The sequence below is a fragment of the Anser brachyrhynchus genome, assembly GCF_964034855.1.
Source record: "Anser brachyrhynchus genome assembly, chromosome: 2".
Taxonomy (NCBI): Eukaryota; Metazoa; Chordata; class Aves; order Anseriformes; family Anatidae; genus Anser; species Anser brachyrhynchus.
The window spans coordinates 75379127-75392471 of NC_137695.1; the positions used below are offsets into that span (position 1 = coordinate 75379127).

Sequence of the window (13345 nt, forward strand, 5' to 3'; positions counted from 1 at the left end):
CTTCAGTACTTACATGATTTATAGTTTTAGATAGGATAGTTCTAGCTCTGTTCCATCAATTAACCATTTTTGCACAAGACATACAGACACATAGACACAAAGTCAGAGGGAGAGTGTCAGAGAATGACATAAGCTAAAGGATGCTTTAAGTTGTAATGAACTATTTCTCCACCATGGTATCTGTCCAAAGGAAACCTAAAGAACAGCCGGTAGAAAGCTGAATGCCTGGTGCACCTAAACGCTGCATTCAGAAATGTTTGGTAGATCAGTGTGTTTTTCCTGGTACAACCTGCACTGATCAAAACTGAGGTAAGCTGCATGGTAACCAGTTCCACCTGTTCTTCATCAGTAAGGAAGATTTATATCAAGTGCATTCAAAAGAAAATTAAAAGGTATCATCCTGTCATTTTTTCCTGAAAATGCAACCCTAGGCATCTAATAACAGAAAGGGCTGTACAGCCACTAGGCAGTGTGAGAAGAATGGTAATTCTGGATGTTCAGCATTGTCCTCCTGACCCTCCCTCCCCCCTGCTCAAACCATAACAGCAACATTTAGAAGATATAGTTAAGTGTGTGTGTTTTCCATTTAAAATATTCATGCTCATTGATCACAAATAGGGCAAAAAATGTCATACAGTTATTACAGAAAAAGTGAGTTGATTAAAAAAAGGTGACCTTTAGAAAGCATTTGCAAAAAATGCCCATTGTTTGTTGGAAGATAATGCCCAAGGGAGTTCCAGGCAGAGTCAAAAAAAACTAGCCAAACAAACAAACTTCCCCACCCAGTGTAAATAATAAGCTTAGAGAAAAATACTTCTACAGGAAAACCTGTAATTTCTGATATTAATTGTATTTTTTTTTAAACTCTACCTATTAAAACAATCCAGAAGGTTGTCCTCATGGCTATGCTGTGTTCTGCCCTACAGAGTATCTCATCTACACCCATTTTAGGATTACTCCCCTTCTTGGCTACTGGAACTCAAAGTGTCCTTGACTGATACATTTCAGCTCTCAGGGTGAGAAAGAGTGACAGGTAATTGCTATGTGCTACATCCGATGGGTAATTCAGAGTGGCATTGAAGTCCATTGACGGACTGGAATTTAGCTGCTTACACATTCTGTGCATTGGACTAAGGACATTACCATCCCAAATAATAATAAAAGGGGGGTTGAGGGAAGGGGGAAGGGGATGATGAGACATAAGGACAAAGGCAGGAGAAAACAGTGGTGCCTGAAAATTTAAATCTAGATTTATGTGCAGTGAGGACCCCCCCCACCTCACCCAAAAAAAAAAAAAGGGGGGTGGGGGGTGGGAAGGGGACATAGGTCTTTACATTGAATCTGTAAGAAGGTTTGAAAGCTGAAAAAACTCATAGGATTTGTAACATGTTACAGTCAGAAATGCTGGGTGACATGTGAGAGATATTACTTATACAGCATTTTAATTAGCAAGTTCATTTCAGTGTTTTCCTTATCACCACTTACTTTCTCAATATCACCTCTTACCTCTGTATTTATTCTGACATATGTACTCTTTCAGGCAGAAGCTTGAACTATCATATTTTATCTCTTATTTTAATGTCTATGCTTCTTCAAGTAACCAGCCCAAAGGTAGAAGGGCCAAATTACTGAAAGAGTGGTAGCTGGATGGTGTTTGTTTGTTTGTCTTTTCTTTTTAATAAAAAACCTTTCTGAGTCTTGTTGTCCAGGAGGTCTGATTAAGAAAGGTATGTAAAGATGAGAACATGAGCTACATCTGTAACTTGAGAGAACTGCACATTGCATAGTGATATAAAAAGGGGTCTCTTTATTGAAAGGCACAGGGCTTGCTTTTTTTTTTGCCTTTTTTTTTTTCTTTTTTTCAATTACCAGCGTAAATCATAATTTCTTTCATTTAGAGTTACAGTGACGCAGATCTATACTAGATGGGTTTACTCCATCCCCTAAATTGCTACTATTTTACCCAGAAAAAAGAATAGGAAGTGTCAGTTGTAACAGAGAATGAAATGTATTTATATTCCATTTACCAATTTAAAGACAGAGAGTTAAATATTTAAAATTATGGCAACCAAATACCAAGATTCCTATTAATATTTTAGGGATAAATGAAAGACTGTTAACAGGCAAAGATACATGCTTCCTAAAGGGAAATGAAATGGCTTTTCATTTTGTTGTATAATTAATACTCCAGTTTAATGACATAAATATTACTTGAACTTGAAAAATTTTTACAGAAAGCTTTTTGCAACTAAATCTGAATGAAGTCAGATTCTGCAGAATCACTTACTCATAAAATATCAAAATTTTTGAGTAAATCTCTACTCAAATTATTCATGACAATGGAAATCTTGTCAAGAAGTATTATTTTTAGCTGTTTGTCAAGCTAGAAGTATTCTTAAAAAACTTATTTAAATTGTACTCTCTGATATACTTGTACCATTTACCAATATTGTGTTTAGTTGCTGCATTTTCTTAAATAGGAAAAATGAACTATGGGATGTAGATATTTATTATTGTGTTGTTAAATTATATATTTGATTATAGGTATAGAACTGCGTATAAAACATATATATGAAAGTTTACAACATGCACACACAGAACACATATGCCTGAAGACAGAATGCCGAAGTTATTCTTAGTAAATATACTTTGTGATCTTCATATAGGCTTCTCAGAGAGTTAATTAAAATGCTATCTCAGCTACATATACATAAACACTGCACTGTGTATGTACAAACGGTTGAAGGGGACTGAAGAACATAAAGGAATGGTTAGGGAGCTCAGAGCCTGGTCATCAGCTCCTGTGGGTAGTGGTTCAAGTGCATAAACAAACCAAAATCTTTGTGAAATGAGTAAGCGGCCACAGAGAACTGTTTGGCAAATGTGTGTATGCATTTACAATTACATTTAGCACTTGCTGGCAGCCTTAAGAGAACAGCAGCCAAGAAACTAATGCTTATAGACTCTAAATGACCTAGGTCAAAAAGCTGGGTTTGGGGATCAGTGCTGAAGCACACACTGTTGATCAAGAAAGGTCAAGTGTCTCGTCTGTTTTCTGGAAAATGAGTGGGTTTGCATTCTTCTTTACTTTCACTGGGGAAAAAAGAATTTCAAACATTTCTCTAAGCAAGTCAGCCATAACGGTATTTTGTAAGTATAGTTGATGTGCTGGACATAGTATTAATGTGCTCAGTGAGTAAATGCATGCGTGAAAAGAATTATAAATCTGATCTAAATCTGGAAACAAAAACTCCTTACCAAAGACATTTAAGTACTTCTCATCATCTGCTTTGGAGACTGGTCTGAAAACACTGTACTCTGAAAGTTGAAGGACAAAATAATTCTAGTACCCAGACATGCAACTTTTAAATTTAACTTTTAAATTTAAGTGTGAGACAGCATTTTATTGTGAGTTAAGGTGCCTAGATACTTCCTTGTTTTGAATCTCAGCTCTATGTTTCATATACATATCTCCAAAAAACCTTTCCAATCTAATCTCAAAGTCCAGGTCGGGGCCATTCAGCACAGAGACTCCATCTCCAACAGACCCCAAATCACAATCTGCTGGGACACAGGACAGTAAACATAGCTAGCGTCATACACAGGTCAAAAACAATGCAGTCATTGCCTTAAAAAATACTGACAGATAAGGCACCTATAGGAGAAAGATGCCCTTCCAGCAACAGAACAGTATGGTGCACATCAGCGAGTCTGATCTATACAGGAAGACTCTCTTCACCCTCAAAAAGAGGAAATGATATGTTTGACAGAAATTGAAGCACAGGTGCGCCTGTAACCTGACCTACTCTCACGATGCAGTATCTTAGCTCCCATATGTTTGGAAGAAAAGAAGCCTCTTTAAACAATCCATTTCAGTACTGGAATTGTAAAACATATGTCTTCGACTTTTGCTAAATACCAAGTCTAGTAATAAATATGGCAGTGTAGGTTTGTATTTTACTTTGATATAGAAATCATCTACATGGAAGATATTTTTTTTTAGATTTTTTTTTCCCCCCAAACTGCCAGGATTGAAGGTTCAACAAGAAAGCAGACTGAAGCTTTCTCCCTCTGAAAATGCCTCTGAAGCTTCAAACCTTTGCTGGCTTACTACAAAATGATTGTCTCAGCAAATATTCTTCCAGTGACACGTGCAAAACCCAATGCCTTCAATGAGCTACGTCTCTGCAAAAGAAGTGGACCCTAGTGAAAGTGTTAATACAAAAGAAGACAGAGGTTTGAAACTCATCCTTTAATATGGCGCATCTATGACAAAGAGTCATATAAAGAGAAGAAAAACTAGTAACAAACAATTTCCTCTAAATCAACTAATTATGAGTCTGAGAAGTCATTCAGAAGGTGCAAGTCTCACAATGGCTTGAAAATAACAACCCCTATAATCTTAAGTATTTGCAAGCATCTATGTATATACTCTGCAATGTATGTTTCTTATTAACTCCAACGTATGCTTGTGCAAGAACAGTGACATCCTGAGAAATATGAGTTAAACCTTGCAGAGCTTTGTCTTCATGAACCAGTTAAGAGCACTCAATTTCTAGTGTCAATATACACATAGACCCCAAAGCTGGAAATAGAACTGGCTCTTCTTGTGTTTGCTACTGACTTGACACTGAGATAATAGCCTCTGAAATGAAGAGTGTAAAACTAGAACAATTAAATAGAACAAAACAGAAAAATAGGATGGCTGAGATGGTAGAGTGTTTGAATGCGTATGTCATTCGAGTACTAGAGTGTTTTCAGTTGTTTGTTTGTTGCAATAAAAGAGAAGAATTTACACACGTGGATCAAATGAAAAACAATGATGTCCTAACAGCACCAAAGGAAAGAAGAGAATGCATACAAAAGTGATGAAGCACTACCTTATGGTAGATGAAGAAAAAGAAAAGAAAGAGGAAGAATGCTATGAAGAACAGAATGAAAAGAGAAAAAATATCATTAGGAAGAAACAGGCTTTACCAGAAGAGGTCCAAGAATAAGAGCTTGAGAACCAAACTATGAAAGTAACAAGAGTTGCAGCGATAAGAAGAGTCTGGTGGGACACAAGGGTCTTGCTGGGAAAGCAGATGTTAATTTGCAAAGGCATGTTAATAACACAGAGCTTGAAAAGCCTCCCTTTCTGGGAGTTTTTCATAGAGCTGTGAGAAAAGAAACTGGGGGAACTCAGTAGTCCCTGAAGTTTATTCTACACTGCTTTCACCCATTCCTCCTGAAATGACAAAATATATCTCTTTACCTTACATTTTCTGGATTATTAACTGTAGTAATTAACATACTTTCTTTTTAACGTATCACTATCACAGTTTTAGCAGAACCGTTGCTTGCTTCTCTGTGGTTGGTTCTATATCATCTTGCAGAGAACTCCCTTTGCTTTAACCCATTCTGAACCTCAATTTAAAAACCTTCCTTAAAAAAAAAAAAAGAAAAAAAAGAAAGAAAACTCTTACAGTATTAAAGCATTAGTATGAAACACTAATTTTTAATAGTGTTGGGCCAGATAGCAGTCTTACTCTTCTGTCGATAATAAGGAGATTCAGCTTGAGGCACAAAATTTAATACTGGCCTCATTCAAAGAGGCAGAAATATCTGAAATAACGCTGAACTCTGCATACAGATGTATATTTAATACTATTTGATATGGCTTTAGAGTAAAAAAAAAAAGTCTGCGAGAGGGAAACTAGGCTATATAGATGTCTCTGCCGCTGCTTTCCTGTGTAACCTGTATTCCTATGCTTACCAAGTCAGAAAAGCTTCAGTGAGTCAGATGCTCCCAATTACGTTTAATGAGGAATTAAATTCCCCATATTGCTGAGGTCATTTTGGATGGTCAATCCGTATGAAGAAGTCCACAGTCCACTAATGGAAGAGACCAGAAAATAACTGTAACATTACTGTCTGTTTTATCAAAACACAAGGAAAAGCAGCATTTCCCAGTGTCTGGTGAATTGTCATCTCATACAATCTCTGAGGAATACTGGAATGTAAGTGTTCTTCACTTAGAAGCAGATAGAACATCTGATCTTTTAAAACAATAATAGGGATGTAAGTGCATTTGTAAGACTTGTTTAGAAACCCACAGACACAATACCATGAAAGCGTGATTTATTTATTTTTTACTTACAGCAACAGCTTTGTGAGACAAAAGGGGAACAAAGCCATCGTGTCAAACAGTGTTTATAGTCAGTGCCTGTGAGAGACTGGAATGGAAGTTGCTGCTATTTGTACGTTACCTGGAAGTCTGCAACTGCATAGGAATTGTTTACACCAGATTTTTTCCCTTGCAATGCATCAAGTTATTGTCTTTTGATTTTTTTAATGAATATTCTGATGTGTATTAATGAATACTAATTATGCTGGGAAACCATTGATTATTCATGAAAGAAAAATCATTGAAGACAAGTATAATGGCAGCTGATTTATGCATTCAAGTATTTCTAGCCTGGTCAAGGCTTGCATCTCAAGCAGCACAAAACTTAGTAAATGCCATTATTAATGTAACGTGGAAAAAGCAGTGAGCCACAGGCTACGCCAAGATGAGAATCAGTGCCTGTAACTACTTCCCAAAGGAACTTCCTTTCCAAGAAAACAGTGGACATACTGAATTACCATTATAAAATGCAGAACTTAGAGAAAATACTGATACATTGTTAAAACCATCAGTATTCTAAGTACATTTCCCCAAAACCTCAGGTCATTTTCCAATATGCTTATATTTTTGTAAGAAAGACAGCTTGGTATTTCTCACTGAAAAAGCTAATGGAATAAATAACAAACCTGCAGGTAACCAACATTTCCCTGAATTTTTCTTTTTCAGGGGGATGGGTGGAGGAAGAGATGGGGTGGAGCAGGTGCTTGGGAGGTATTTTTGATTTTTATTTTTTATTTTTTATTTTAATTAAATTGAGTAGCTGAGCTTTTAATGCAAGATATAGTGTTATGAATTATATTACCAACACTGGATGATAATCAAAGATACAGATATTTAATGTCAGTAAACAGCATTGGCTGAAAAAGCAGTGCAATTAATTCATACTTTTGTAAACTGCCTAGGAGTTAAACATCTGTTTAAGACAGCAAGATTTGGAATCAGTTAACTTTTCACTGATCTTTTCTCCCTATTATGACAGGTTTTTAAAGACAATGTGTAATTTTTTGTTGGTGACAGGAAGAACACTGACATGTTTAATACAACAGATCTTAATTTGGTCCCTTACAACATTAAAAAGTTTGGGCTGTTTACTAGCTCCTCAGTTATCCCTGACAGCATAGATATTAAATGTACACTTGACTCAGACTATCAAATTCAATTCACTTTAGACATGTTGGTGTGGATTTGCCATAGATACACTGGGTTGCTTAACCAACTCCGGGCTGCATAAGCATCCTTGACTTTTTCTTATTAGTCATTTAATCTTTCAAGATAGCCTCTTCTCATCTACTCTTTTTTTTTTTTCAAGTAAAGATCTTCAATCATCAGTATACTTCTTTTGATATGCCACACTCTATTACCCCATGAAAAATGTGTCCTGTTCCTCTTCAAACACTACTTTTTTTTTTCCCCCCAGCAACTACCAATTTCATTTTCTGACCACTCATATTGAAGCAGCACCCCTGCTCACACTTCTCCCCTGACAGAACTGCTAATTCTGCAAAACGAACTGTTCTAAAACCCATCAGCTGCTGAGTATAACAGTCCACACATGAGTCACAGCCCTCAGTCTGGCTGTAACATGGAAAGCTGCATGCATATTCTCGACTCTCATTTCGAAAATCCCTTTCTGTCTCATTTAAATGCCACGGAACTTTGAAGCCTTTTGTCTACGAGTTTCTGCCTGCGAATGAACAAAGCTCCTTGCTCAGACCCAAGTTTTACCATAATGTACTTTTGCTTTCCAGTTGTAGTGCTTCCCAAAATAAATGTAGTAAGCACAAAGGGGGAAGGTGTGCATGCCTTTCCTCCTCCCCTCTCACACCCCTGCACATTTCTAACATTTTTTTTCAAGCTTCAGAGTGCCACCGAATCAGACATAACTGCAGCCATTCACAAGCAGCTGCTTAAAATCTGCATCTCTCCAGACACGGGTTCCATGCTGGGACACTTGCCTCTGCCCTGAGCCCTTTCCTGACACACGGCACGGACTCCCTTGCTGCAGTGCAGACTGTCAGTTTACTCAGTTTGAACTTTCAATGCAGAAATTCAGCATGATGCAGTCAGCCAGATAAAGCAGCACTTACCTTAATTGAAATCTTTTCTCTGGTAAAGCTGGCGCATCGGTCAAATCAACAGTGATTTGGGGGTAATCTAAGTTTCAATCAACACCCTCCGGGTTGCTGCATACTGCTCTGCCTGTTTTTCATTTATGTTGAACTCTTCACTGTCTAAAGGAGAGAGAGAGAAAGATGAGCTGAAATCCTCAGAGGTTCCTAGGGAGTGAGAGAAGAAGCACCAAAGCTATGTTTCTTAACATGAGATTCTCAGCAAGCGTGCTCAGGTCTGGAAGATCGTGTAACTGCTGTGATAGGCTCCTGTCATGTCCCCTGAGCCGTGAGATGATCATTGACCTGATTAGCTCTGAACACTCCCTACATGCAGAGAAAGCACTGAGAGGATTGGTGGGTCGCAAGGGAATTGGGAAAGGCACCAGGGCCACTTGGGAATCTTCATTCTTCCAGACTAATGGATGTGCTGCAGCTGAGGCAGTAATTTGTGAGGTTATGCACAATGTTAACCATCTGAGGACTTAAACAAATGTGCTTTTGCATGCTGTTTCTCAAGGTGCACCAGCATGCAACACAGGGTAGAGCTGAGTAATTAGAGGCTGATGTAGCCGTTTCGTAATACAAGGCTCACTGTATGAGATGTTCTGTAAGCTGAGTGATAAAGTGGTTTCATACATTTGCCTCTGACCCTGGGGACAATAGCAGTTAATGGGCAGAGTAAGTGAAATTAGCATGGTGGGCTCATGTTAGCCCCCAGATGGCAATCAATCACCATGGAAAGGAAAAGAAAGGAACAACAAAACCCAAACAGGCTAGGATTATTTAACATGTGTATGTGGCAATTTAAATAAAATGAAGAGAAAGAATGCCAAATTATGACAGAAAGAACTCTTAAAGACAGAGATAAAATCAGTAGCAAAGCACAAAAATGCACGTTCTCTTCTACGCTTGTGGTAGAAGAAGAAAAAAAACCCACAGGGAATGCATTTAAAGGACCTAATTTGCCTTTCATTTATACTGATACAAATAAATCTGTTAAAGATGACAGCTTAAATTTAGATGGGAAAAAAAAACAGAGCAAGAGAAGAATGAGGTGTATTTGTTACCTATTTTTGCTTCTAGGACAATACAGAAACTAGACTTTTGTAATACTAAGTTTTCAGGCCAACGTGCTCAAATTAGTCCAGCCAAAGTATGCCAGCTTTTATGACCATCTTCATCTGCTTTTTCTCGCTTCTTGGACGACAGTTACAGTGTTAGCCTGTTGACTCAATTTTCCATTCAGGTTTGTCCATGGAAATACCAGTTTGTGGCTAAGAGAGGAGTTCACAGGACATCATATTTAGTAATAGTGGTCTGACACACCAGTGGAGATGGATAACATTTTAGATTTGGAACCTACATTTGCAATACAAGCTCTATCATACGTTACTCTGTAAATGCTGAAAGAACAATAATCATAAACATCTACTGAGATTCTTAACCAAATTTACTTAGGATCTGTTTTTATTCATTATTTGAGTAAATTGGTGTAATTTTATTTTAGTAGAATGAGTGGTCAAGAAAGCAATTTTTAAGTTGTTAACCCAATGACAGAGGAACTAGATTACATACATTCTGCAGGCATTCACATCAGAAATCTAATTATTACAGAGAAAACACTGTCACGTGACTTAGATCACTCAGAAGTAACCATAAAAGTTTGAACCTCAAATGTATTTAGCATAACACAGACAAGACAGAAGACATTTGTCACCCTAACTGCTGTCACCCTAACTATAATGCCTGAGAAACAGGCAATAAATCTAAGCTAAGTGTTCCCCCTATGGTCAGTAGGAGACTTGACTTTTCTGCCCTAACAGTGGTAGCTAACGATTTTAGAGATGCTCCTCTAGAAGTGCCTCTCTGTTTCCACTGAACAAAAGCTTCTCATTTGCAAAACCTGGGTAATAAGACTGTATTTGGCAATATTTCTTATTCAGACAGTAATTTTTTAGAACATAGAATATCTTTTAATATGACTTACAGAATGCCTATCATACAGAGATTGCCATTTCACCTGGGACTAATAATAAAAAATAACTATTATTCAACTGAGAAGGTTTTTACACGTATTAATAAGAAATGTAAACATATTCTTGAGCTTGACTAAATGGATTTCATGTGTCAAGACTAAGGTGATTTGCTACTACAAGCCCTCACGGAAAAAGAGGTTGCTTTACCCATAAATTTGTACTGCAGAATGGACAGCAAGTCATCCCAACATTTACAATCTTATTTGTTATGACATGGCATCCTTTACAAAATAATTAAGCCACAGACACACACTGTGTTATTTATGATTTCAAATACAATCAAATAAATTGAATATGAAAATGGCATCTAGACAACTTCTTTGCCATTCGTGAAAGCTTCCAGTTACAGGTTTCTTACTGTTATGTCTAGTTGAGTCCCTATTCTCACCAGCCCTGGAATCTTTCACATTTTTCTTAAACAACCTAGTAGATCTCAGTGTCAGGAATACTTTTCCTTTTATTAACCACTTCTCAAATCTCCTTTGGTAGTTGTAAACTAAAAATTCCAGTCTTATAATACTGTTTTGTTTCTAACCTACTATTCTGATTGTCCTTTTAAGGTATAGAAGTCAGCATTCATTAGAAGTTCATAGGACGTAAGTGAATTATCTTAATTTTTTACTACTGCAAGTAAAGGTCTGAAAGAGAAAACAGGGTCCAGAAAAGGGACTGAAGTATGAAGTGACAAAATTTGAAGAGACAACCTGATTTAACTTTGTGCAGAAACTACTGTGACTTACTGTTGACTTGGACAACTGGGCAAGAAATGAGCATTTTAAATTCAGTGTTGACAAAAGGAAACAATATTTGAATCACTTTTAAGTCTTGCTGCAGTCTAAACAACAGAATGGACGTCAGTTGTCCTGGGTCTTATTCCCCATCCTAAATATAATTCAAGATTTTGAATTCCGTTCTTATCAATCATCTACATAAATGGACCAAGATTGTTCAGAGAAAGGAGAGAAAATTATCAGAAAAGAAGTACGTCTTTAAAAGGGGCTAATATAATCATATAGATAGTAAAAATTAGACATCCCTCTTGACTCATCATTCTTATACAGAGGGGACAGTACATTAAACCAGTGGACAAAAGAAAGGGGGGGGGGGAATAATTTTCTATGCAATCTGTAATTAACCTTTTGAATTTATTACCACAAGCCATGACTGCGGCAAAGAACTAATATATATATATATTTATATATGAGAAAATTTTAAAGTCACAACAGGTTTTAGAATGTATACAAAACAAAAATCTCATTTTTTCAAGACTGTTCCTCATTAACAACTAAAACTATTACCTCACAGACATGAGAAGATACTAATCATGGCAAAAAATCTTCTACCAAATAATATAGTTTAGTAGTAAAATTTATGAGACCTTTACAGTATCATTGCATAAGCCATGATATTTTTACTGTCAAGGTCATTAGATACTTGTGTTTCATCAAAGAATAACTTAGATGTTTGGAATTTTATTTTAATAGATGAATAGCATTTAAAAAAAAAAAAGAAAGAAAAAAAAAGCTGTATTTCCCAAATTCATCATTTGAATAAACTGAATGCCAAAACAAATACAGAAGCAGTAAATTATTCCAGCGTAATTTTCTTACTCTCATGTAAACATCTTCAGTTCAGAAACACAAACCAGTGCAGCACAATACATCACCATGCATCAATTGTAAACTCAATAATATTCTTCTATGGCCTTTTACTCTATCTGAACAGTGAAGGAATCAACAATAAACCACTACATTCATAAATTTTCAGCTGGACCAAATCACTCATACAGTAGTTGCCTTAGTTCTGTTATGCTCAGGAGCTGAATAAACTAGAAGTCAATCATGTACCAATAGCTTCAACGTGCTGAATTATTATTTATTCTACAATTGAAAAGATTCTTTGGTATAAAAAAAGATAACATACTCCACAAAATGTACTAAGAGATTCAATTTGCCCAGTAATTTCTTCCTTGTTAATAAGTAATTAACAAAAAGAGGTGTCATCTGCTTCATTTTGGCTGGAAAGAGAGTAACCAGAAATCAGGTGTGGGAATACTCTAGGATAACAGCAAAAGCTGCAGAATAAAAGACTTTATAATAAGAGAGAGAGAGTGAAATCACCCTTATTCTTCACCTGTCCAGAGATATGCGTATCAATAATAAACCACCTAAAGACATTAAAAATACTTTGAAGTGAACCATTTGAACTTTCATAACCAACATATTTTCCACATTTGGGCAATTTCCACATTTTTTCTCCATGGTGGCCAGGGACAACCAAACGAGATAACTCTCAATAGTATCTGACAATTGCCATGCATTTTAGCACTGGAATTTTACTGTCATCCTCATTAATTTCAAAAGCAGATGCTGAGCAGATTCAACTCCAAATTCTCATCTGGCTTACATCAGCATAGTTGCATTTATTTAAGTGGAACTGTACAGCAAATTTATGAATTAGTGAGATCTCATGCAAAAGCAATACAACTTGTCATCAATTAATATTATATTAGATTCCAAAGATTCCTGCAATTTTATCCAACTTTTTTTTTTTTTTTTTTTTTTTAATATATATATGACTCATTTTCTTTTCCAGACTTTCTGGCCATAGCGAGTACAGAAAACACAGCAAAGTTGATTGCATCTAGCAAAGAGTACAATCTTGAATATTCAGCACTTTAGTTCAGTGCCCTGTTAAACAGAGTGTGGATGTTAAGTTAAAGATGTTATCTTGTTATCTGGACAGAAGGAAGTGGCTGAATCCTATCCATACTCACTGGAAAACTGTTCACTTCATCAGGCTTTTTCTTCTGATAGTTCTAGGGACTCAGACAACTCCAAAGCACTCTTGTCCTTATCTGACCGCTGTTCTCAATCCCAGTTTAGGAATAGTAATCAGTACCATTCTTTTTGCTTAGGCCAAACTTCCAAAGATAAGAAAAGTAGTACAACATATTGCTGTAAGACATTTCCAATTATGTTATGCAATGTGCACTTTGAGCTTCATTGTACACTTTTATTAAGTGAGGGTGG

At 36.4% G+C, this 13345-nt stretch overlaps 1 protein-coding gene across 19 annotated transcripts in view; it reads right to left on the reverse strand.

The window, feature by feature from the left end:
* The window catches only part of CDH12 (cadherin 12), a 573314-nt gene that overhangs the window by 226739 nt on the left and 333230 nt on the right, over window positions 1-13345 (reverse strand). For 14 of the 19 annotated variants that reach the window (XM_080580163.1, XM_080580177.1, XM_080580158.1 and 11 more), the window contains one exon: window positions 8254-8397. The exons of 2 other annotated variants lie outside the window; for them this stretch is intronic. The gene's annotated coding sequence lies outside the window, so the exon portion shown is untranslated. Of the gene's footprint in view, window positions 1-3258; window positions 3319-5755; window positions 5875-8253; window positions 8398-13345 lie in introns of those variants that run through there. 3 more of the 19 variants (XM_080580173.1, XM_080580166.1, XM_080580175.1) reach the window with 2 other exon arrangements.